At 38.0% G+C, this 25,521-nt stretch overlaps 1 protein-coding gene across 1 annotated transcript in view; it reads left to right on the top strand.

The window, feature by feature from the left end:
• The window catches only part of Epha6 (EPH receptor A6), a 956,551-nt gene that overhangs the window by 693,725 nt on the left and 237,305 nt on the right, over positions 1 to 25,521 (top strand). The window lies entirely within an intron of this gene.

Below are 25,521 nucleotides of genomic sequence, written 5' to 3'. Positions count from 1 at the left end.
AAACTCATGCAAATACACATGTGTGTGTGCGCGTGCACACACACACACACACACACACACATACACAAACAAACAAATAATAAATAAATCAAGTATATAAATAAATTAAAATTTTCAAACCATTTTAGGGAAGTTTAAATTTTATGTTATAGTTAGAAATAAGCAAATATGATAGCTTACTAAAAGCATGTGCTCAAATCTACATGTGAAATCTCTATATTCTTTACACAAGGCACTGGCAAAATGCTGCTTAAGGGAGCAGATTATTTGCAGCCCCAAGTGTTCAGAAAACTGAGAAGAGTGCTCAAGATGATAAGCATTATAATGGGTTTTTACTGTAGTGATTTTAACAGTCTTTTAATACTCACCCATGAGTAGTTCTCACCTACAATTACACTGAACTCATCCATGTGTCCAACCTTGGCCAATGAATGGGACAGCAGCAAGTGTAAGACACATGATTTTTATATAGTTGTTGGTGTTTGTAATCTAGAATTCTTCCTGAAACCCAACCTCCATGTCGAGTGAAGGCAATCCAAGAAGTGCTGCAAAGAGAAGACAGTCAGCAAGGTGGCTCAATGGGTAGGATGCCTTGTACACAGACTGAGTTATCCTACAAGGCGTCAGGAGAAAAATGAATCTTACAGTTGTCCTCTGATCTCCACACTCATGTTGTGACATGCATATGGCCACACTCACATCTCCCTTACATACATACATACATACATATATACATACATACATACACACATACATACATACATACACACACACACACACACACACACACACACACACACACAGAGAGAGAGAGAGAGAGAGAGAGAGTTAGATAAATAAATATTTTTTTAAAAGCAGAGAATGAAGATACTTTAGTCAACAGCCCCATCCAAAGTGTTAGGCAGCACTGAATGACAGGCTTGTGAGTGGACCATCTCAGACATTACAAACCTACCCAAGTCCAACCTACTCAGATACCTGCAGCTATGGCCATTTGTGAAACAGAGAAACCAAATCAGCTCAATCTAGTGTACCCAATAAACAATGAGAGGGGTTTCATTTAATAATTTTGTATTTTTATTGATCTTTAAGAAGTTCATACAATATATTTTGATTTTATTTGTCTTCCCACTCCTCACTCTAACTAGTCCAGGATTTACTCCAAGTTAGTATCCTTTCATTTTTTTTTCAATATTGCTTTGGGTTAAATTTGTGCTGCCCATATACTTCTGGGTGTGGGACCATCCACTGGTGTATTGTAATGTACCAGGGGTCTCATCCATAAAGAAATCTAATTGTCCATAGCTCCTCAGGTAGTGGCATAGGCTTGTGAGCGCCTTTCCCTTTCATGCTTAAAAACTGATTGGCTTAATCTTGTTCAAGTTTTTTTGGAGACAAATACATTTGCTGTGAGTTTGTGAGTTCAGATGTCCTATTAGATACAGAAGGCACTGTTTCACTCTGGTCCTCCCTGATCTCTGGTTCTTATTGCCTTTCCACGGCCCCTTCTGTCATGGTCTCTGAGCCTTGTAAGAAATGAAATCTAGATGACCCCCCCACCACCACTAACACTTATTATCTCACTTTGAACCACCATCCACTACATAAAGATACCGCTCTGATGAAGTTCAGGAGCTATACTGATCTATGGATAGAGAGATACAAATGTGTCCATGTGCACTAGTGGTGCAAATGTTATGAATGTAACCAACTGCTTTCTAGTTGGATTTAAGTCCTGCTTCACGGGAGAAAACACATGCTTGAAACTATAAATGTGACTAAGAATCCATGGTGTGGGTTCTTAGTTCTTCATCCCAAGAGACCCTAGGGATGAACCTGCTACAATTATCCTGTTAAATGTACATATTATCCAACTGCCTGATAAATTCATGTAAAATTATTGTTTCAAGTCATTAAATTTCAAATTCATTCTTTCACAGCAATAAATGGCCTAAATAATGAATCATTATTGGAATTCTGCTCTTGCTAGTTAAGATTTGAAGCACATGGGATAAATTATTTAACATGTCTATCCTGAACTTTCTTTCATGCCTATAAAACAAGACTAAGTTAATCTAAATATTGATTGGAGCACCCTCGTTCCCTTTTTTTCAAGACTGCAAAAGATTTCTATACGAATTAAATTTATACATGTATACTGCGTTCAGCATCATCTTATGACTTCCTATTATTGGCTTCACCATTTCAAATGATTCCTTTGTTTTTACATTTTTATTTATATGGAAGGCAAAATTTAATTTCGAAGATGATTACATACTAAATTTGATGCCAAAGTTCTCTTGGAAGGGTTTACAAATAGAACATCTAGAAATAAGTGACCAGGAATAAACTCAAAGATTGGAAAGTAAGAGATCTTTTTCTTCCTTTAATAGATCAAATCATATGTCTTTTCATTCAGTATTATGATTTCATCCATATTTTTCATATATTATATATTTAAATTAGGATCTATAAAAAGGAAGACTCTATGGCTCTACAAAAAAGGAGAAATTAATTCTACATTTTAAGTCAAATAAATAGGTTTACTAAGATCATCAGTGGTATTTTATGCTGTCATATTGAATGTTTATTTCACATAAACACCCAAATAACCAGCACAGAGATTATATCTATTAGAATCTTATCTGAAAACCAGATAGGTGACCTCTATTTAGACAAATTTGTGTGATTCGTATACCAGTATTACAGTCTGATTCTTCTGGAAAAAAATGAGGGAAAGATATTCTCATATCTGTTACAAGAAATTGACTAAGAAAAGATAGCTTCAGTACACTCTTGATGACAATCAGCACTATAGTTTTAACTGCCAAGAGTGAGCTCCAGCGGGGAGTATTGAGGTGCTGTAGGGTACATAGTGGGGATGAGAGAAAAGCAATTCCCGAAATACTCAGTGAGCCTGTTTATACGGTTATCAGCTTGAGTCAAGTGCTATAGGATTGTTAGAAGAAAAGCAATAAATAAATGAATAACTCATTCCCATAAATACATGGTAATTGTTCCAAGATTGCCCTTAAGTACCTAAGAGATAGCTAGCAATTAATGTTCCCTAAAGACAGCCCCACTGCATAAAAGATGATACTGATGAAGATAATGATGCAGTACAAGGGCCTGATTGTAGACTTTCCTGGGGTCTGGGAAACAAATATATTGACTCTCCATTAAAAGAGACATAAGATTATAGATTTTTTAAAAAGACCTTTAGAACAGTCTTCTATAAATTTTTACTTAATATGAGTATGTTTTGTCATAGAGCTTTTTCTCTTAGAAACGTGTATTGTGCAATTCTTTGAATCACTGCTGCTCCTTCATATGCGCACATATATCTGCTTTTATTTAAACTTGAAAGTTAAATGATTAGAAACTGCACTATACAAAAGAATTATGTCTTATAGTAGTTGAGCCTATGCATATGCTACACATAACAGCTTTATGAGACTGATAAGCTACAACTAATGGAAAAAGAGATGAATCAGTTAGAGCCATATACCTCAACACATACTATTTCTCCAGGAAGCAAATGGAGGCCATCCGTTGGAGGGCAGACTTGTAGCACAGATACTCACAATATGTAACTGATAGTTATCAATGACATTAGCTACACCACCAAGCGGCAAAATGCTACCTTTCAATAAGAAGGTAAGAATTGTAGCTTAGTGATGAAAAAATATAGTGCAGTTACTATGAGACAAACAACATTGTCTATCTTTCAGCTAAGTAAGAAGCACATTTACAAGCACTAACTATATTTCCTAAATACAAACTCAGTAAAGTGGAATAGAAGTAATTTCCACTAGCAATCAAATTCCCAAAGATAATTCCATGTCATCCTAAGACATTCTTTAAAGAGTCTATGGCTCAATACTGTAGCTATAACAGAATCTTATAGAGGTGCTCAAATCCTGTGTATGTTCAGAAATATTATAAATTACTCCCAGGGAGTTTTTGTGTCAGAGTCTCTGACCCTGAGTAAGGTCTCACTAGATAGCCTCTGTGGACCACCACAAGTAAGACAAGAAAAAAATGATGAGAAAATAAAGTAATCAATATATATTTTGTGTTTGTTTGTTTGTTTGGTTGGTTGTTTGGGTTTTGTTTTTTTGAGAAAGGGTTTCCCTGTGTAGCTTTGTGCCTTTTTCCTGGAGATCACTTGGCAGTCCAGGCTGGCTTCGAACTCACAGAGATCTGCCTGCCTCTGCCTCCCAAGTGCTGGGATTAAAGGCATGCACCACCACCTGGCAATCAATACATATTTTAAGGTATAAATTTAAGATCTATTTTCAAGATTTTAGTGAGATATTTTAGTTATTGCCTGATTATATAGTAGACGAGAAAAACAGGTGGTACATTCAAATGGCTTCTAATCTTATTATCCCTGTAAGGAAGAGGATGGACAGGGAAATCAGTAAGGAGAAGAGATTTAAAGAGAAAATAGCAGTTTCTGGTTTGAACATGACCGAATTTAACTAAAGACTTCCAGGGAGTCCTTGAAACCTGGTGAGAAGCTTGGACCACAGATGCAAATGAGAAGTTGTTTAACAGACAGGTGGCGATGGTTAGTAGCTGATGTAGGGAAGGTGATATTCACTAGAAGAGAACTGCATTAAAGGCACACACGGTGGAGCTGGAGAGAAGGCTCAGCAGTTAGGAGCACAGACTGTTCTTCCAGAGGAGCAGGATTCAGTTCCCAGCACCCACATGACAGCTCACAACTATCTGTAGTCCCAGGATCCAACATTCTTACACAGGAAAAATACCAATGCACATAAAGTAAATAAATTATAAATATGAAGAGACACATGTGTATGAAATTCTCAAGAAATGCATTTAATCAGTAAAGAAGGACAGAAAGAAATGTACTAGAAGAGAAGCTAAAACAGAAGAGCAGCCTGTAGCAGAAAAGGTAGATCTCTCAGAGTGCAAGAGAGCTCCCTAGAATAAGATAAGGTGGGAAGCCAAATACAATAAGGACCAAGAAGCATCCTTTGGCTCAAGCAATCAGAACAATATTCTTCATTCAGCTCACTGTTGTTGGGAGAGCTAGGCAGCAAAACCTTTGAGACATGCTAACACTTAAAACTGACTGGCCACTTTGAAAATAGAGTCAAGGTTGCTGGTAACTTAAATTCAAAATGTTTAAGATTCATTAAAGCATTTACTCACTCAAATAATATTAATTAAATTCCAAGCTACAGGATGCCAGGGACTTTCCCAAGTAGTGGGTGTTCAGCATTGACTAGGAAAGGTCAAATCCTATCCTCCTGGGTCAGAAACTTCGGTGGGTTCATTCTTCTTAAATCAAGCATTCATTTTGAACGACAAAGGCATTTCCAATTCACTCTTATTTCTTCTATGTGTCTCTTCCTCTTTCTGAACCCTGAAGATGAGGGGATAAAAATACTAATGTGATCTCAGCCAAGTACTCAGGCAGATACCTGTGATGAGAAGACGGTGGTCTCTAGAGTATGCTTCCCCTGGAGTTTCTGCCTTTCTTTGCTTTGATGGTGAAGGATATGAGTGTGTCTACCAAAATGGTTAGTAGAGGACTGGTGTTAGTGTTTGCAATAGATTCTGAGAAGATGTTGGAAACAAACTGATCCTTAGACCCCAGTTGGTATCACTGGGGTCTAAGAAAACTAGAGGTGATGACAGCCTACTTCCTTGCTGTCTAGAAAAAAGAAAAAAGAGTGCAGGTGTAGAGAAGATGTGACCTAGGGGAAAGGAGCATAAAATGGCATCAGAAAAGAAAAAAGGGGGTGAATTTCCTGGATTTTCTTCTCCTACTGGCCTTAAGCATTTACTCTGCTGTTGCTGAAATAGTGATGAATTATTTCTGTATGATTTCAGGGGACTCAAGGGATTTGTAGAACATTTACTACAAAGTATTTCTTCTTGGAATTATAACATATACATACAGCTAAACCAGATAAAGGGAATGTGACTGTAGCAAATAATTACACGATGGCCTAGCCTGTGGCCCTGTTGTCAGACTCTGTTCAAGCATGGCTGGGGCTAATTGGGACAGTGGAATATCCAGTATGTTTTCCTATTGCCAGAGTCAACGCTCTCTTTATGAGAGAATAAATATTTTTCTGTACTCAAGGGAAATGTATTCTTGTCCTTTCATTGTTTAAGTTTCCTACGGTCATTCTTTTAAATCACTTCCATAGATCTACCTCTCCGCTGTTCCCCACCTCCCCAGGTTCTCTGCATCTCTAATCCTGCTAATGATGGAGTAGATGGTCATAAGTATTAACAGCTTTCTTAAAGAAACCTAATAACAAGTTGTTGAGTATGAAAGTAGCACTGTAAACCGCAGGAGCTAAGAGACTACAAATAAAATTGTATTCATGCAAAGTATTTTCTTTAAGAATGAAGCCATCAAACACGGTATGTACTCACTCATAAGTGGATATTAGCTGTAAAGCAAAGGAGAAACATACCACATACAACCCACAGACCCAGAGATTCTAAGTAACAAAGAGAGCTCAAGGCTTGGGGGAGGGATGCATGAATCACACTCTGAAGGGGAAATAGAAGGGATATTGCCAGTGGACAGGGGGAGGGGTCTGGATGGGGACATGGGCATGGGAACAGGAAGGATCAGAGAGAGTGCTAGAAAAGACTGTTGGAACCAGAGGCATATCTGGGATGAGCTAAAACCCTAGTTAGCACAATGGAAGCTCCCAGGAATCTATGAGGATGACCCTAATGAGCAATATGGAGAGTGAACTAGTCATCTCCTGTAACCAGACAAGACTTTAAGTGGAGGGACACCAACCCAGCCACACAACCTTTGACCTAATATTTGTCCTTACTACAAGATGTGCTGGGGTAAAGGTGGCATAGAAATTTTGTGAATGGCCAACCAATGGCTGGCCAATATGAAGACCCATCTCATTATCAGGCCACCCCTGGCCTGGAGGGCCAGGACCCAGAGTCTGAACAGCTCATATTGGTGAAATTATTAAGGCCACTGCACAAAGTTAAAAGGGAGGTTTATTTTGTGGGGTAACTTACAAATGAAGGGATAGGTTGCAGGGTCTGGGAAAGGTATGGCGTAGTCCAACAGTGTTCTCTGGAGAACTCTGCTTGGTCTACCTCCAGCGTCCAGGGTCCTGGAACCACGAGAGGCCTCTCCTCTTGATCCTGGGTCTTAAGCATCCTCCCTCAGCCCCGCCTTGTGGGCGTGACCATTACCGAAGCCTCAATGGGGGTTGGAACTTTCAGACCAAGGCAGGAATGGCTACCCACTACAAGCTCAGATACCTAGGATAAAACCTAACAAAGACAATGAAATAATTCCTAATGATACTTCACTTTATTCATAGATTTGTGCCTAACCAATGCACGTGTTACAGTTTTGTATCTTGGTCTTCTTGTGGGACTCCTAACAATGAGAATAGAGGCTGTCTCTGACTCTGTTGCCTGCTTTTGGGACCTGTTCCTCTTGCCTCCTCCGTCCTTAATAGGAGAGAAGGTACCTAGTCTCACTGAAACTTGATTTCTATGGCTGGCTGTTATTCATGGAAGTCCTGCCCTTTTCTGAAAAGAAATGGAGGAGGAGGAGAACCAGCAAGCTGAAGGAGAGGGCACTTCAGTCAGGATTAAGAAGCCTTCCTGAGGTTCCTAACAGCCTTATATTAGGTGGGTAACACAAAACACTCAGTTATTGAAATCATCAAATTACTATGGAGCCTCCCATATCAAATTTCTATTGTCCAAATTATCTGTTAAATTGATGATAGAAACTTAACATAGTATTCATTTATTATGTGGGATTTAGGAAAGGGCTCAGGATTGAACTCAAAGCTGAACGTGATTTAATGCTGGTTAATGTTGTTGCAATTGCTGTTGCTTTTGTCATTATTGGAGCATGTTGCTGTGACTTTTCCTCTCAATATAATTTCAGGCTTAGAGAAGATATTATGAAAAGATAGACTTCTTATACAACTTTCAGCCAGTCCTTCTGATAAATGTCAAAACCAAGAAACAACCCAGGTGTGGTAGCACACACTTGTAGTCCCAGCTCTTGCAAGCTGAACCAGAAGTTTCATACCTTTGAGTCGTGGCTGGGCAATATACTAAGATCTAAGTAAGAAAGAGAGAGGGGAGAGATGGAAGAAAGGCAGACAGGTGGGAGAGTCAGTGTGTAGATCATCATCCTTTACAGAGTTGCCTTCTGCTTCTGCTCTATTATCAGTTGCAGGCTCCCACATACTATTAACACTCACATATTCTTAGTCTCTGCTCATCTGTGGGAGTTCTTCAATCTTCTTTGTCTTTGACCTTGACAACCGTCCATGAATACTGATTGGTTTGTTTTCTGGATGTCTTCCATATTAGTATCTGTCATTCTCATGACTATATGGCACTTCTCTCTGTGTCCCTCTGTTGGCAGGAGCATTGCAGTGTGGATACACCTTCTGAGTGCAGGGCATGACAACGGGATGATGCCCCAGGCACCTCATTCTTTAGGATGCAAACTTCTACACTACTGCACTGAAAAGTGATTTTTTTCTTTTTTTCTTTTTTTTTTTTTTTTGAAGATAGTGTATATTTAGAGGACAGATCATTTAGATTATGAAAATATTCTCAATTAATTAACATCAATTAATAGACACTGTCTACAACAATTATTTCAGTTGTATTATGAAGTTAACTTCTCTGTTTGTATTTTCCATCTGTATTTGTTAATCAGAGCCATTCTTTAGGGCAGAATGGTTTCAAAATGTTGTGTAATAGAATTATACAGCATGTAGCTTTCCTGGTCTAGCTTCATTCATTCCTGGTTTCTTCATTCTAGCTTTCGAAATCCATTCATGGTCCTAGCAGAGTGCTGTTCCTATTTGTTTTACATGCAGTACTAGAAGGCATCTAAAATGTTTGCAGTTTAGGTGTCCATTTATAAAATTCCTGTCAACATGTAAGCACAAGTTTCTAGGAGGAGATACATTTACATCTATCTTGGGTAAATACTTAGATGTGGGATGATTAAACCATACGATAAACATATATTTAACTTCCTGAGAAACTGCCAAATAGTTATTTTCATGAGTATCACATTCTTCATGTCCACTAGTGATTGTGATCATGGCAGTTCTTGATACCATTTGCGATTCTTAATTCTGTCACTTAAAGATAGCTGTTCTACTGAATTTCCAGGTGAGTCTTATTTGTAGTTTCCTAGTAAATCTGTGCATCACTCATACATCTATTTTGCTCTCCATATTTCTCCTTTGATGAGACATTTTAGTTTTGCCTACCTCTTTTAATTGTAATTTTTAGATTGCATTTAATTTTTTCAGCATAAAATACTTTGTCAATAATTTTTGAGTGTTTTTCTTTTCTAGTTAGAAGTTCCTCTTTTTATTCTATTAGCATCTTCTGCAGAGAAGGTTTTAGTCTAATTTTGATAAAATATAATTTTTTAAATGGATTATACTTATGGTACAGTATATAAAATCTCTTCAGTTAACCTAAAGAAGGGTTCTGATGAACAAAACCACTATACTTACCCTTGGTTCTTGCTGTCTTTAAGTAGCTTTATGCTAAGCCCCTCCAGCACCCAAGTTGCTCTTCCAAACTCAGAGCAACCAAATGCCACTGTAACAGATCCTCAGGACTTATGATGGCCCTGGTACTCAAACCTTAAACTTAGTGTGCTGCATACCTCCATCTATGTTCTTGGCCTTAACTTTCTTTTGTGACCCACCTCAATTTCCTCTTCTCTCCCAAATCTTCAATATGGACCCCCAATATATAGTTTATGTTTATTTATTCTTGAACGGAGGTTATCCTGTAGCATAATAAGGGTCAAGGTTGTCTTTATCTATAAATAAAGGGTATATTTTATCTGCTATGGTGCCTACAACATTGCTAAAGACACAATAGAGATTGCATGTATAAGGAGCCTGATTTTTTTTTTCTAGGATGTCAAGCTCAGTTCTTATCTGTAACTCTGTCTAGTGTCAGCCACATTTATGTAAAACTGGTAGCTTTCCTCATAATTGTATTTGTATGGACTTAGGCACTTTCTCCTATCTCTCAACAATCATCATATTGGGGTAGTTTTCTCCTCTAAAATTTTATACTACATACTAGTTGTTAGGGTACATGGCTTTTCTACAAAACCAAGTTGATAATATGAGTAAATGACTACTTCACATATAGAAATATTAAATATTCCCAAGCATTTTTCTGGTCTTTATCTCACAGAGATGTGTAAATGATAATTGCAGTACTTATTCTTAATATGGGCATGGATATATAAATACAGTGTTGGGCTTTCTGGCCTGAGATATAACAGTAGGGGCACTTTATTCCACTCTAGGTTGAGATAAAGCAACAGAATGGTGTGAATGGATTGACATTTTTATGAAGTTACATCAATCACTGTGAGAGCATTTTTTCATTGTTCACTCATCACAAATGCCAAACAAAGGCATTAGTGATATTTTTCTCCATTTCATTAGATGTGATGACTATTTCAAGATTCTTAGAAGTGAAGTTAATGTATTGGCCTTTCCCCTGAACATTAATAAGCATGGTTCTTTTGAAATAAATTCAGTTTTCATTTTGACATGGCCATAGATTATATGAGAAATGCTGTTGTATTTGCTATAGCAATCCATACGAACAGCAGGCTATTGCTCCTCTGTGACTTTGTCATGGTTTCATATACTGATGCCTTTTCATTACATTAAATTGAAAGGATACAGAAATGCCCCCATTACCTATTGCCTCTTAATATAGATTTTATACTGTGGTGAGAAATCCCAGAACATCCTCTGGAAGAGAAAGGCTAAGTGGGAAGTCTAAGGCTGCTGGAGCGAGTAAGCATAAGGCAATTTAAAGACAGAAAGACTCAGTGATGAGGGTAGTAGATGTCTTAGCTTGTTCAAGAAAATGAGTACATTCCCCTGAAGAGGGATGTGAAATTAATAAAGTTATTGTTTAAGTGTTACTAAGCCAGTTTTGTGTGAAACAAACCAAAGCTTTGCTGCTTTCAGATCTAGTGTTCCAAATTAGCCTGCTTGAGTGAAGCGGGGTTCCCAGTCACAAAGGAGAGGCAATGTGCTCAGAAATGATTTCATAGGGACTGGCCCAGGCAGGAAAATGGAATGCTGTGCTAAGCAAATAATAAATGTCTTAATTACACAACCACATATATTCTTAAAATTACTATTTTCATAATATAAAAAATTTAACCTTCTTATAGCTAAAATAATGCTACTAGTTTTTGTTGTTTGTTTGTTTGTTTGTTTGTTTGTTTGTTTGTTTTTGGTGCATCCTAGAGTTTAACAGTAAGAGAAGTCTGCATTGTAAGGAGATGCACCCTTCAGTTTATAACTAAATAGGCTCGGTCTTTTTTCTAATTAATAAAGAAGGAATTAGCCAGGAAAGGGGAGAGGATAAAAATAGTGTGAATGGAATGAACATCCATTTTAATCAAAGTTGAGTTCCTTAAATGATTTATCAATAGTCTTGTTAGGAATTTGATGGAATGAGGAATATGATTTTGCATGTGTTAGAGACGTATCCTTCAGAGTGGGAAAAGATACCGCTCTTGACAAAGAAATATAATATATTATACAGAGGAATTTTAAGAAAAGCCACAGTGCAATTTAGTCTTGATAGAGGTAGGGATAGAAAATAAAACTATTTTAGAAGCTAATCTTAGGGGCTAGCATTAGAGGTATGCATAATAGTAAATACTAGTTTTGTAGTTTCTGAACTTTTTCCTTAAGCAATTGCTCACTGACAAAGAAATAATATTATGCCATTAGAGATACTGTTTTCTGGTCTTTAAAAGCCGTGGCTAGCTTGTTTGTTTAATATCTAATAGCCTCCTTTCTTCCCTAATTCAGTTTTGACTGTAAAACATGGCTCACGTTGGTCAGGTTAGATTCAGCTAGCAAACAGATTAGAGAATCTGCTATGTCTACTTTATGACTTGCATGCTTTAATGAAATCTTTGCTAGACTAATGCAATTGCCTCACAATGTGTCATCCTTGTTTTGATTTTACTGTTGATCCACAACTGTCTATTTTTCCCTCTGTACCAGAATGACCCTTAAAAAGAATTTTGCAAAGCACCTAGGAAAAAATGAGCAACCAAACAAACAAAAGTTTACTTTGAATAGTTAATTTCTTGAATAACTATTTGCTCCTTGCCTTATTATAGTATACAATTCTGTTTTAGATACAATACTTTTTAATTTTTATTTAATATTCACACATGCATATAATGTGCTTGGATCAACTCCACCCCCATTTCCTCCCCTCCAATTTCTCTCTTACCTGCACTACAATCTTAACTCCACAATCTCTGTTTTCTTTACATTGATGGGTTATGGGTTTCAATATTAATTGCCATTCACTATAAAAAAAAAAAAGATTCTCTGATGAGGGTTGAGAGATGTACTAATCTATAAGTTTAAAGGTAAAAACTTAGAAAGCAATTTATTACTATGTCCTCCTAGCAAAATGATAGTGGTTGGTTCTCCCCTAGGGCCTATGGCCTAACTAATCAGATTTTTGGCCTAGTTAATGCTATCAAGCATGAGTTTCATCTTGTGGAGAATGCTTTAAGAATAATTCAAAAGTGATTGGTTACTGCCGTAATATTCTGCCACATTGTACCAGTAGGCAAATCTTTCCACTCTACTCATTAGTGTAGCTGCCAGGGCTCATGGGTAGAAAAGACCAGCATTAATAAAAATTTTCTGCCATTAGGAAAGTTAGCCACTATGGATGAAGCTTTCAGATTAGTTCTAGCTTGATTTCTCCATGTCCTCTGATTCAGGTACATTATGTCTTCAACAATAGGGTCTTACCACTAACATCTATGTGTTAAAATAAAGTAATGCCAATAGCTGGTGATATTGGTGGAATGGCCTAGGGGATCCCACTGACCAACAGCTAGAGAAGAAGTAACCCATTCCTGTCACTAGAATTTTTATTTGATAACTTGTGATGTCTGAAGGAGGCATTGTTCATCATTATATGGTAATACCATTTAAATCCATTTTCTATGTATTTGTTTTAGGAAGCTTCAACAGCAGTAAATTTCCTTATGAAGCTAATTCAGTTCCATACTCCAAACTCATCTCCTCACAGGAAATATCATATCCTAATACATTTATTAATACACTATTTGTAAAGAAAATGGGATAATACCAAAATATTGTCTTAATAAATGTATCAAAGAAAACCTAATGGTGTAGAAGAATAAAAAATTGATGTCAATATGAATTTTATTCAAGGGAAGTACACTAACACACAATTGATGAAATCTAAGATTATTTTCTGTTAATAGAGGAAATGAAGTACAACTCATATTCAGTATGACCAGTTTTAGAAGGCTTCCCCTAGTGTCCAGCATTTATTTCTTATTTAAAAGTAAAATAGGCAAGGGCTCTGTATTATTTCATACCCACATGCACTGATCCAAAAATAGTTTTCAAGGCAGCATTCTAGCCACACTTCAGATCCGGGTGTGATACTCCCAGCTGATATTTTTGCTCTTTATACTTCTGAAAATACTAGGTTTAACAAAGAGAAAATAAAAAGTTTAAGGCTATTATCAGAAAAACAAATTATCATCTTCATACAACTTTAGTATTGGAAACCAAAATTGTAATCACAATGATTTCCTATTCCCTCCTTGATTCCATGAACTTTTATAAAGATCTGCTATTTTGCAAATTAGAGTTCTTATTTTACCTCTTTACATCCAACAATAGTGATATGCTGGACACAGTTGTTGTCTTCCATTTCCCCTAGCTACCTTTATCCATTTTCTAGGACCTCTGATTTCATGTACTTTACTAAAAGTAGATTTTTCTAGCTCTTGTTTCTGAAACATTATTTATAAAATGAGTTCATACTCTATTGACATCTTTGTATACAAACATAAGGTAGACTTGCTGCAAATTCTTACGCCATGCTTTTCATGTTTTATGTTAAATTATAATAAATAAATTAATTGGAGAGTATATGACTTTTGTCTATTCTCTAGAGTTTTATCTAAATGGATATGATTTTTCACTGAGAAACATTGATTTAAAAAGTCATTTGTTCTTGGCGATATATAAGTGTGGAAACTTTTGATCTCTATTTGCACATTTGATGTAGATTCAACTTCTTATTTTATAATTTAGTTAATTAAATTTTTTCATTTATTTTACACAATGACCACAGCTTCCCCTCCTCTCTCCTCCCCCACCCTGCACTGAATCCACCCCTCCTCCACCTCTGTTGAGAAAGGGGCAGGCCTCCCATGGGTGCCAACAAAGCATGACATATCAAGTTGAGATAGGACTAAGCTCTGCTTTTTAGGAATACTTGGTTTTTGTTTGATCAAGTAAACATGTTTCATTTCATGTAAAAAAAAAAATATATATACAACTTATACTTGTGGCTGCAAGATGATCAGACCCTGATTACATGATGATTTTGAGTCTTCCCTTTTCTAGCAGCTGGAATCTCTCTGCCCTCTTCTCATTGTCTGGGGACTTTCGCTCCATCTCCTGGATCCCAGGACCTTCCTCAAAGCCTCATGGCTGTGCTCTGGGAATATGGGTAGATACACAACTAGGGGTGTGTGTGTGTGTGTGTGTGTGTGTGTGTGAGAGAGAGAGAGAGAGAGAGAGAGAGAGAGAGAGAGAGAGAGAGAGAGAATGAGTAGCTGTTCCAGCTTTGATCTGAAAATACTACCCCTATTGAACATTGAGGCTTCTGGTAACTGTCATGGCTATGAAGCAGGGCCAAGATAGGAGCACTTAAGACCTGAGATCCAGATGTGCCAGCTTTCTTAGTTCCTGGATCTTGGACACTGGAGGTAGACTGAGCAGAGTTCTCCAGAGGACACTGCTGGACTGTACTATACCTTTCCCAGACCCTGTAACCTATCCCTTCATTTGTAAGTTACCCCACAAAATAAACCTCCCTTTTAACTATGTGGAGTTGTCTTAATACTTCGACCAATAGAGGGAGCATCTTATGATGTAACTATGGCTGGCTGTAATTCATTATGTAGCCCTACTGTTTTATATTTATAAATACAGAGTACTAAATAAAGTGACTTGCCATGGTGAAACTCTCAGATGTTAGTGCCTATTTTTCTCTTGTATCTGCTTAGATCCTGAGTGCGTGAAATTTTTTTTATTGCCCCATTCTTCTTCTTCTTTCCTTTGTTTTCACCTTTGCCTCCACTGTGTACACTTTCAATTCACCCATGTGGACAGATGTTTCTGTTTCAATTCACCCATGTGAACAGATGTTTCTGTTTTAATTCACCCATGTGGACAAGGAAATACTAATGCACTTCAGAAGAAAATGGGAAGTAAAATAATGCCTTCAAAGGTCTAGAATAGGGGCTGGAAGGACAGTTCAACAGTTCAAAGCATTAGCTGCTCTTGCAGAGGACCTGGGTTCAGTTCCTTGTACCCACTTCAGAATTTCAAAACCAGCAGTAACTCCAGTTCCTAGGGATCTGATGTATTCTTTTGGCCTCCTTGGGCATCAGGTACAAGCATGGTATACATATATTTAGGCAAACATTCATACACAGAAAATAAAAAATTTAAAAATATAAAAATATATTTTACTTGACTCCCAAAGCTTGGCCTGGTGCTTGATTATGGATCTCTGCATCTGCTTCCATTATTTACTGGATGAAGGCTCTATGATAACAGTTGGGGTATTTACCAATCTGATTACCAGGGTAGTTCAGGCACCCTCACCACTATTTCTAGTAGTCTAATCTGGGGTTGTCCTTGTGGCAATTTCCCTGGCACCAGGTTTCTCCCTTACCCCATAATGTCTTCCTCTGTCAAGATATCTCATTCATTGCTCTCCCACTCCATCCGTCCCCCAGCTCAACCATCCTGTTCCCTCATGTTCTCATCCCCTATTACCTACCCTCTATTTCCCCCTTCATCCCCAGTTTACTCATGGGCATCTCCTCTGTTTTCCCTTCCCAAGGTGATCCATATATCCCTCTTAGGGTCCTCCTTGTTTCCTAGCTTCTCTGGGGCTGTAGATTGTAGTCTGATTATCCTTTGCTTTATATCTAATATCCACTTATGTATGAGTGAGCATATACCATGTTTGTCTTTCTGAGTCTGGGTTACCTCACCCAGGATGATATTTTCTGAGCTCTGGAAAGTCTAGTCAAAGAGAGGAACTAAGGATTATATGAGCAAGGGGTGGGGTGGGGAGGCTTAAGATCATGATGGGGAAATCTACAGAGACAACTGAACTAAGCTCTTAGGAACTCAGGAACTTTAGACTAACAGCTGTGGAACCTGCATGGGACTGGAATTGATCCTCTGCATACAATAGACAGTTGTGTAGCTAGGTCTGCTTAAGGGGCCCCTGGCAATGTAATCAGGATCTATCCCTGGTGCATGAGCTGGCTTTCTAGATTCCATTACCTCACTTGAATGCACCAGGCTTAGCTGTCCCCATACTGTGGGAGACCTTACCCTTTTGGAATAGGGCATGAGAGGTGGGGGGTGGAGGGAATCTGTGGTTGGTATGTAAAATGAATTTTTTAAAAAAATTTAAATAAACTTTAATAGTATGCTAAAATATGTCTAGACTTTAAAATTTTCAGGAAGCAATGCAACTTTTCAATATATAGGTCATGTGCATGTAATCTTTGATGTGGGTTAAATAAACATATCATGATAATTGGGGTTAGAGAGGTAGCTCAGCAGTTAAAGGGCAGGTTGCTCTTACGGAAGACCCAGGTTCAATCCCCAGTGCCCACACAGTGGCTTGTAACTGTCTGCAACTCCAGTTCTAAGAATTCAATCCCCTCTTCTGGCATCCTCAGGCATCAGGTATGCCTACAGTACACAGACATATAAGCAGGCAAAACACTCATACACATAAATAAAAATAAGTAAATCTTAAAAAAAAATTTTTCAAATATCATAACATACTCTCTCCATAGTCTTAAAAAGAATATCAAAAGTTGTAATGCAGATAAACCAACAGGTAAGAACTTAAACAATTTAAAATAAAGTTAAAACTTTCTGAATTGCTTAATAGTCTCTTAACAATAACTTGTAGGAATTGGTAGTAAATGAACCAATATGTGAGGCAAGCACACAATTAATTTAGAGACAAACTGTGTCATTGTCTCAGAAATATTGGGAATACAGAGTCTATCTTGAATTAATGCACAGCGTGCAAGAAGATGAATGCTGCTCTTTAAAGACTTCAATGTAAATACCACGATGCTAATAAAAGAATGGTTGATGGCAAAGAAATTAAAACCAGTATTACCATTACTTCTGAGTACATATCGTCAGCATTACAGCATGTGTGTATCCATTAATAAAGGCATGCTAAAACCTCCACTTTCCTCCCAAAAATTACAATAAAATGACAGTGGCCATGAATACATGAGAATATATGTGAATTAATATTGACAATAAATGAGAAAAACCTCTGGAGGTTTTGATGAATATGTGCAAATGGAAATTGCATGGCTCTGAGTGGATGAGCCAGAATGGGGGGGGGGGGTGGGAGAGAAAGCATGCATTTCAAAGAATACACAAGGAAAATTGTTGGCATTGGCCCACTTTAAACAAAGAAGTTCTTCTTCAACTGAAGAAATAGAGCCAGGAAAGTACTCAGAAGCCAGGGTGAGGAAAGGAGGGCATTGGCACCAAACCCTTGTTCTCCGTACTCTCTCTTAGGACTCCCTTGCATGCACAGCCACTAGCAGTGGTAGCGTATTCCCATAAGCTGAATGGGGGAGTGGTCCATCTAAAGAAGTAGGGAAAGAGCCCAGGAAAGCAATAGAACTAATAGAGATGCTCCCATTCAAATGTAAAGCTCCCCCATCTTTTTCAAAGAGACAGGGATGGGCAGATTTGCCTATTCATCACTGAAGTTACGCCTGTCAGTCAAGAATTTATGGATACCTTTCCCATTCAAAGAAACAGCTGTTCAGATGGAGAAGGATGAACAGCCAGGATTTAAAGGCACAAAAAGGAATCAAGAGGAGGGAACTACTCAATAATGATCACAAAACTGTAAAAGAAACAAAAATGGAAGTCTGCCTGCTTTTTTCTAGTTCTGTTTGAGAGATGGGAGTGGTGCAGCATCTGTAGTACCAGCACCAGTGAGACACAAGCAGGAGGGGGTTCACTATTAAGTTGGAGGCTAGCAACTTAAAATAGTAATTTGAAAACACACATCCACACACACAGAGGGGCAATCTATTTAATGATCTTAGAGAGAAAAAAAAGATACTACATCCATTCAGTAAGACTATTCTGTCATTAAAAAGAAAATTTCTAAACTATCTAGAGTGAGGGTCAAATATCTAACCCAAAAATTATTGAGGTCCAAGAAGTAAGAAACTCCTCCTTCAAACTAGAGAGATGTTTAATAGCACTTGCTGCCCTACCAAAGGACCGGTGTTCAGTTTTTAACAGCTCTCACTGCTCTTTCAGAGGACTGGGATTGGATTCTAACCGCTGATATAGTGACTTACAAACATCTGTAACTTCAGGTTCATGGAAATCTGATGCTCTCTTCTGGCCTCTGTGGGCACTGCATTCACATGCTATACACACCTTCAAGCAAAGCTCCATGGAATCTGTAAGAGTAACCCTAGCAAAGACTCCTACTAATGGGGGACTCAGAACCTGAACAGCTATCTTCTCTAATGAGACAAGGCCTCAGCGGAGGAATTGGAACACCAACCTAGCCACAAAACCTTTGACCTACAATTTGTCCTGCCTGCAGAGTGTTCTGGGACCAGAGCCTAGCAGAATCCTCATCAGGGACCCTAGAGACTTCATCCAGCAACTGACAAGAACAGATGCAGAGTCCTGTAGTATGAATCTTAACAGGTCTTACTAATAAAAATCAAACCCAGAGCTGGGTATTGGGGTGAATGCTGGAAGATCAGAGAAGCAGAACAAGCCACAGCTTCCTTACCTTGCCAATTCTTCAAGTGATCCTGTTTCCTCAGACTGGATGCCTCTCAGCTGAACTGTGCTGCTCAAAAGCCTAAAAGCTTAACTATCCTAGTTCTTGGTTTTCACACCTTATATACCTTTCTGCTTTCTGCCATTACTTCCTGGGATTAAAGGCTCTTGTTACCACGCCTGGCTGTTTCCAGTGTGGCCTTGAACTCACAGAGATCCAGAGGGATTGCTGCCTCTGGAATTCTAAGATTAAAGGCATGTGCTACCATTGCCTAACCTCTATGTTTAATATTATGGCTGTTCTGTTCTCTGACCCCAGATAAATTTATTAGGGAGCACAATATATTGGGGAACACAATACCACCACAGAGTCCCTTAGCCAAACATTAGGCATAGCACAGAGAGTCTTGCAGAAGAGGAGTAAGGATTGGAGGAACCAGATATATCAGATACACCATGAGAACAAGTCCCACAGAATCAACTGACCAGGACTCATGGGGGCTCACAGAGATGAGGGAGTCTGCAGGGATCTGACTAGGTTCTCTGCATATATGTTATGGCTGAGTAGCTTGGTGTTCTTGTGGGACTCCTAACAGTAAGAGCACAGGTGGTCCCTGACTCATTTGCCTGCTTGTGGGACCCTTTTTCTCCACATCCAACCTTGATGTGAGGGTCTGTGCCTGATCTTATTGTAGATTGTTACACTGTGATTGATTTTCCTGGGAGGCCTGCTCTTTTCTGAGGGAAGGTGGAGCGGGGGAAGGTCTGGGGGGGAAGGGGAAGTGGGGAGAAACTGTCAGGAAGGGAAGGAGGGGAAACTGCAGTCAAAAAAACAAATAAAATTAAATAAAAAATTAAAATTAAAAATAACAAACTTCTCAGTCATGGACTGGAAGGATGGTTCAGCAGTTAAGAGCACTGGCTGCTTTAACAGAGGGAATAGATATAGATCCCAGTACTCACATGGTAGTTCACAACCACCTGTAACTTCAGTTCTTAGTTACCTTCAGTTCTAAAGTATCTGATGCCCTTTTCTGGCCTGCTTGAACACTAGACATACATGTGGTGCACATAAATGCATGAACACAAAACACCTGTATGTATCAAGTACAAATAAATATTTTTAAAATTTTTAACTCTCTCTTAAAAACATAATTGAACTAAGGAAAGAATCCATAAAAGTAAAGCATTCCTCCTCCTACACAGAAAAACAGAGGGAGGAGGAAGAACAATTAAAAAATTAAAATCTCAGAAGAGCTATAACAAAGGTCATGAGAAACACAGATAGAATTTAACAGTCCTAATGCTCCATAGAAAATGTTTTAACATGAAAGAGTAGACTTGTTCAACAGGTATAGGGTTACAATATCTACATGTCAAAGACATGTACTTATTTCTGTTTGAATAAAAATTTTAAGAAATGTGTGATTTGGAAATCTGCTCCCACTAGTGACATTTCCAGTGTTCACTAGTCATGTGTGGCTAGCAACTTCTGTATTATAAAGCACATCATAGACAGTCTAAAGAACAGTGTTGACCTAAGTGATGTGATGAGCAGATTTCTTTCATTTATTATTCAACAAATATCTGTTGAGGCACATAATTTTAAGGAATAAGACAGGGTGAAAGTAAAACATCCATATGGAGACAAGAGAATCTTTGTCGCCATGGGGCCCTTGAGCTGAACAGATAGACAGACAGTAAATAGATAATGCATAATATAATGTAAAGTGTTGACAAGTGCAAACAGGAAAAATAAAGCAATAAAAAGAGATTAGAGGAGACTCTTCCTGTCTGGATGTGAGTTCAGGCTTCTCTGAGAACATGATTCTGAAAGGTCAAGATGCCTATGGAATCTATGGGAAGGATTCCAGGTGAAGAAGAGACCCAGAACAAGGATGGTAAAAAGTCTAGAGCAGGAGGGCCACTGAAACACTTGAGGAAGGAGAGGAGGGTCAAGGCAGACTAAAGCAGGAAGCAGATTGTGGAAGAAGTTGGACTCAGTGTATATTTTTTCCTAGTGAAAAAATACAATATTTTCACCTTTAAGCAAACTATTGAAGGGAGGGTGATGTGATCAAATTTACATTTTTCTCTCTTTTTCATTCTTTTATTGAAAATAGATTCTTTTCTCCTACATTATATCCTTATTATAGTTTCCAGTTCTTCCCTATCTTCCCTCCCTCTCCAGATCCACTCCCTTTCTGTTTCTCATTAGAACAGAACAGGCTTCTAAGATGGCAAAATAAAATATATTAAGATGAAGCTGAAAATACCGTATCAAAGTTGGACACACCACCACAACAGGAGGAATAAAATCCCAAGAGCAGGCACAAGAGTCAGACACCCACTTGTTCTCACAGTCAGGTCACATTGAAAAAATTGAAATAGGGGCTGGAGAGATGGCTCAGAGGTTAAGAGCACCGCTTGCTCTTCCAAAGGTCCTGAGTTCAATTCCCAGCAACCACATGGTGGCTCACAACCATCTGTAATGATATCTGGTGTCCTCTTCTGGCCTGCAGGGATATGTGCACTGGATACATAATAAATAAATAAATAATTTTTTAAAAAAAATAAAATAAAATAAATTGAAATAAAGTAAAAATTAAAAACCTAAATATCTGTAACATATATGCAGAGGACCTGGTGTCGACCCATGTTGGCTCCATACCTGCTGGCTCAGGCTCTGTGAAGTCATTCGCACTTTGCCCTGTTAACTCAGAGGTCTTTGTTCTCCTACTACCCTCCATGCTTTCTGGCTTTTACTATTTTCTGCTTCATATATTGAAAGATTCCCTGAGCTCTGAGGGGAGAGATTTGATGGAGACCTCCCATCCAGAGTATCTCTCCATATAATGTCTGGCTATGGGTCTCTGCAACTGTTCCCATCTGCTGCTGGAGGAAGCCTCTCTGATGATGAACGGATGAGGCACTGATCTACGGGTATACCAGAATATCATTAGGAATCATTTTATTGATATATTTTTTGAACAATAGTGTTCAGCTTTACCCGAGGTCTCAGAGATATCTAGTCTCTAGTTCTTGATTACTCAAGCAGTGTTGACTATGGGTTCCTTCTTGTGGAGTGGGCCTTACGTCAATTCAGACATTGGTTGGTTACTCTCACAAGTTCTGTGCCACCATTGGCCCAGCCTATTTTTCAGGCCAGTCAAATTGTACCTCAAAGGCTTTATGGCTGGTTGGTTTCCACATTTCTCTTTCAGTAGCCTGAAAAGTACCTTAACACACAAAGAGACTAGAACATAGGAGTGAGAGCCCTGTGTAGACAGCAGCTTGACTTCTCCATGTTCAATGAGTTATGTGGGTGTTGTTTTCAGCAATGGGGCCCTGCTGTCAGTTTGCAGAGAAGAACCCTTTGTCATGGCAAAAGCGTGAGTGGTTTGGGAATTTCCATTGGACCCCCTTGGCCAACAATTCAGTTGAGTGCAACCCAGTCCCACTAATGGAAGCCTTACCTGGAGACAAGAGATAGCCAACTGAGACTTTGTGTCCCCATTATGAAGAGTCCTCATTATCATCACCTTCATAGATTCCAGGAAGTTTCAACTGTGCTACGTTTCCATATCACCTCCTTAAACCACCCCCCATTCCAGATATCTCACTCCCCTCCCTATATCCCACCCCTATCCCACCCATAAAAATCTATTGTTTCCCCTTTTCAGGGAGACCCATGAGCCCCTCCTGTAGAGATACCTTCTCTTTTCCTAATCACTCAGGGTCTACAGATTGTAGCTTGGTTATGATTTACTTAATGGCTAATATCCACCTATAAGTGGATACATAACATATTTGTCTTTCTGGATTTCAGTTACCTCATTCAGGATGATTTTTTTTTCTAGTTTCATCCTGCAAATTTCATGAGGTCATGTTTTAACAGCTATACTCCATTGTGTAAATACACCACATTTTCTTTACCACATTCTTCTGTCAAGGGAAAGCTAGTTTTTTTCCAGTTTCTAGCTATTACGAATAAAACCTCAATGAACATAGCTGAACAAGTGTCCTTGTGGTAGGACAGAGTGTCCTTTGGGGATATGCCTAAGAGTGATATAGCTTGGTCTGGATCAATTCCCAACTTTCTGAAGAACTGCCATATTTATTTCCATAGTGGCTGTACAAGTTTGCACTCCCATGAGCAGTGGAGGAGTGTTTCTCTTGCTCCATATCCTTGCCAGCATGAGCTGTCACTTGTGTTATTAATCTTAGCCATTCTGACAGGTTTAAGACAGAATCTCAAAATTTTGATTGCATTCCTCTGATAGCTAAGGATGTTGATTATTTTAACTGTTTCTCACCCATTGGAGTTTCCTCTATTGAGAGAATTCTGTATTTAGGTCTGTGCCCAATTTTTTAATTGGATTATATGCTTTTTGTTATCTAGTTTCTTGAGTTATTAATATATTTTAGATATTAGTCCTCTATTGGATGTGGACTTGGCCAAAATCTTTTCCCATTCTATAGGATGCCACTTTGTCCAAATGATGGAGTTTTTTGCCTTTCAGAAGCTTTTCAGTTTCATGAGGTCCCATTTATTAGTTGTTTATTTTAGTGCCCACTCTATCAATATTCTGTTCAATGATTCATCTCATATGTCATTGCATTCAAAGCTATTCCCCATTTTTTCTTTTATCATATTCAGTATGTCTGGTTTTATTTTGAGGTTTTTGATGCACTAGGACTCGTGTTTTGTACAGAGTATTAAGTATGGGTTTATTTGAACTCTTCTACATGCAGACATCCAGCTTGACTAGCACCATTTGGTGAAGAGGCTTTCTTTTTTTTCCTTATGTATTTCTGGCTTCTTTATCAAAAAGCAAGTATCCATAAAGTGTATATATTTATGTCTGGGTCTTCAATTCAATGACATTGATCAATGTATCTGTTTTTATGCCAATACCATGTGGTTTTTATTACTATAGCTCTGTAGAAAACTTGAAATTGGAATTGGAAATGGTGAGACCTCCAGAAGTTTTTTATTTGTCCATGATTTTGTTTTAGCTATCCTGTTTTTTTTTGGGGGGGGGGGTTGTTATTTAGTTTGGTTTGATTTTCATTTTTATTTTTCCATATGAAGTTGAGAATTGTCCTGTCAAGGTCTATAAGGAAATGTATTGAAATTTTGATGGCGATTGCATTGAATGTGTATAATGCTTTTGGTAGGATGGCAATTTTTGATACTTTAGTCCTACTGATTCATGAGCATTGGAGAGGTTTACATTTTCTGATATCTCTTCAATTTCTTTCTACCCAGACTTCAAGTTTTTCCCATATAAATCTTTCACTTGCTGGATTAGAGTTGCCCCAAGATATTTTATGTTATTTGAGGCTACTTTGTAAGATGTTGTTTCTGTGATTGCTTTCTCAGTCCATTTGTCATTTTTATACAGGAGGGCTAATGAATTTTCTTTTAGTTAATCTTGTGTTTAGCTACTTTGTTGAAAGTTGTATCAGTTATAAGAGTTTCCTAGTAGAATTTTTTTGGGTCACTTATGTATATATACTATCATATCATCTGCACACAACAATACTTTGACTTCTTCCTTTCCAGTTTATAGCCACTTGATCTCCTTATTGCGCTAGTTAAAATTTCAAATACTGTATTGAATAGATATGAAGAGGGTAGGCAAACTCGTTCCTGATTTTAGTGGAGTTGCTTTGAGTTTCTTTCCATTTTATTTGATGTTGGTTATAGACTTGCTATAAATTCTCCTATTCCTTGTGTCCCTAATCTCCCTATGACTTTTATCATGAGAGTGTGTTGGATTTTATCATGGATCTTTTCTGCCTTTGACAAAAGGCCGCATCATCTAATGAGATGACCATAATGTGGGATTATTTTTTCTTCCAGTTTATTTATATAGTACATAATTTACTGATTTTTGTATATTAAACCATCCCTGTTTTTCTGGTGTGAACCCTACTTGATCATAGTGGATGATCAATTGATGTTTCCTTGGATTCAATATTTTACTGAATATTTTCACACTGATTTTCATTTCGCACCTAAGACAAAATAGTCCGTAGTTCTCTTTCATTGTTGAGTCCTTGGATATCAGGGTGACTGTGGCCTCATAAAATGAATTGAGCAAGGTTCCTTCTGTTTCTATTTTGTGGAATAATTTGAAGAGTATTGGCATTAACTGTTCTTTGAAGTTTGATAGAATTCTGGGCTAAACCATCTGGCCCTGTACTTTCTTTGATTGGGAGAATTTTAATGCCTGCTTCTATTTCATTAGGGGTTATAAGTCTATTTAAATTGTTTATATGATCTTGATTTAACTTTGGTAAGTATTGTCTGTGAAGGAAATTATCCATTTCATTGAGATTTTCCAATTTGTTGGTATACAGGTTTTTAAAGTATGTCCTTATGATTCTCTGGATTTCCTCCGTGTCTGCTGTTATGTTCCCCTTTTTATTTCTGATTTTATCAATTTGGATATTCCCTTTCTGACACTTAGTTAGTTTGGATAAGGGTTTCCTATCTTGTTGATTTTTCTCAAAAAACAACTTTTTTCACTGAATT

This window comes from Onychomys torridus, chromosome 12 (genome assembly GCF_903995425.1).
Source record: "Onychomys torridus chromosome 12, mOncTor1.1, whole genome shotgun sequence".
NCBI lineage: Eukaryota > Metazoa > Chordata > Mammalia > Rodentia > Cricetidae > Onychomys > Onychomys torridus.
Note: the sequence above shows the minus strand (reverse complement) of the source record. Positions and strands in the feature narration are given on the sequence as shown.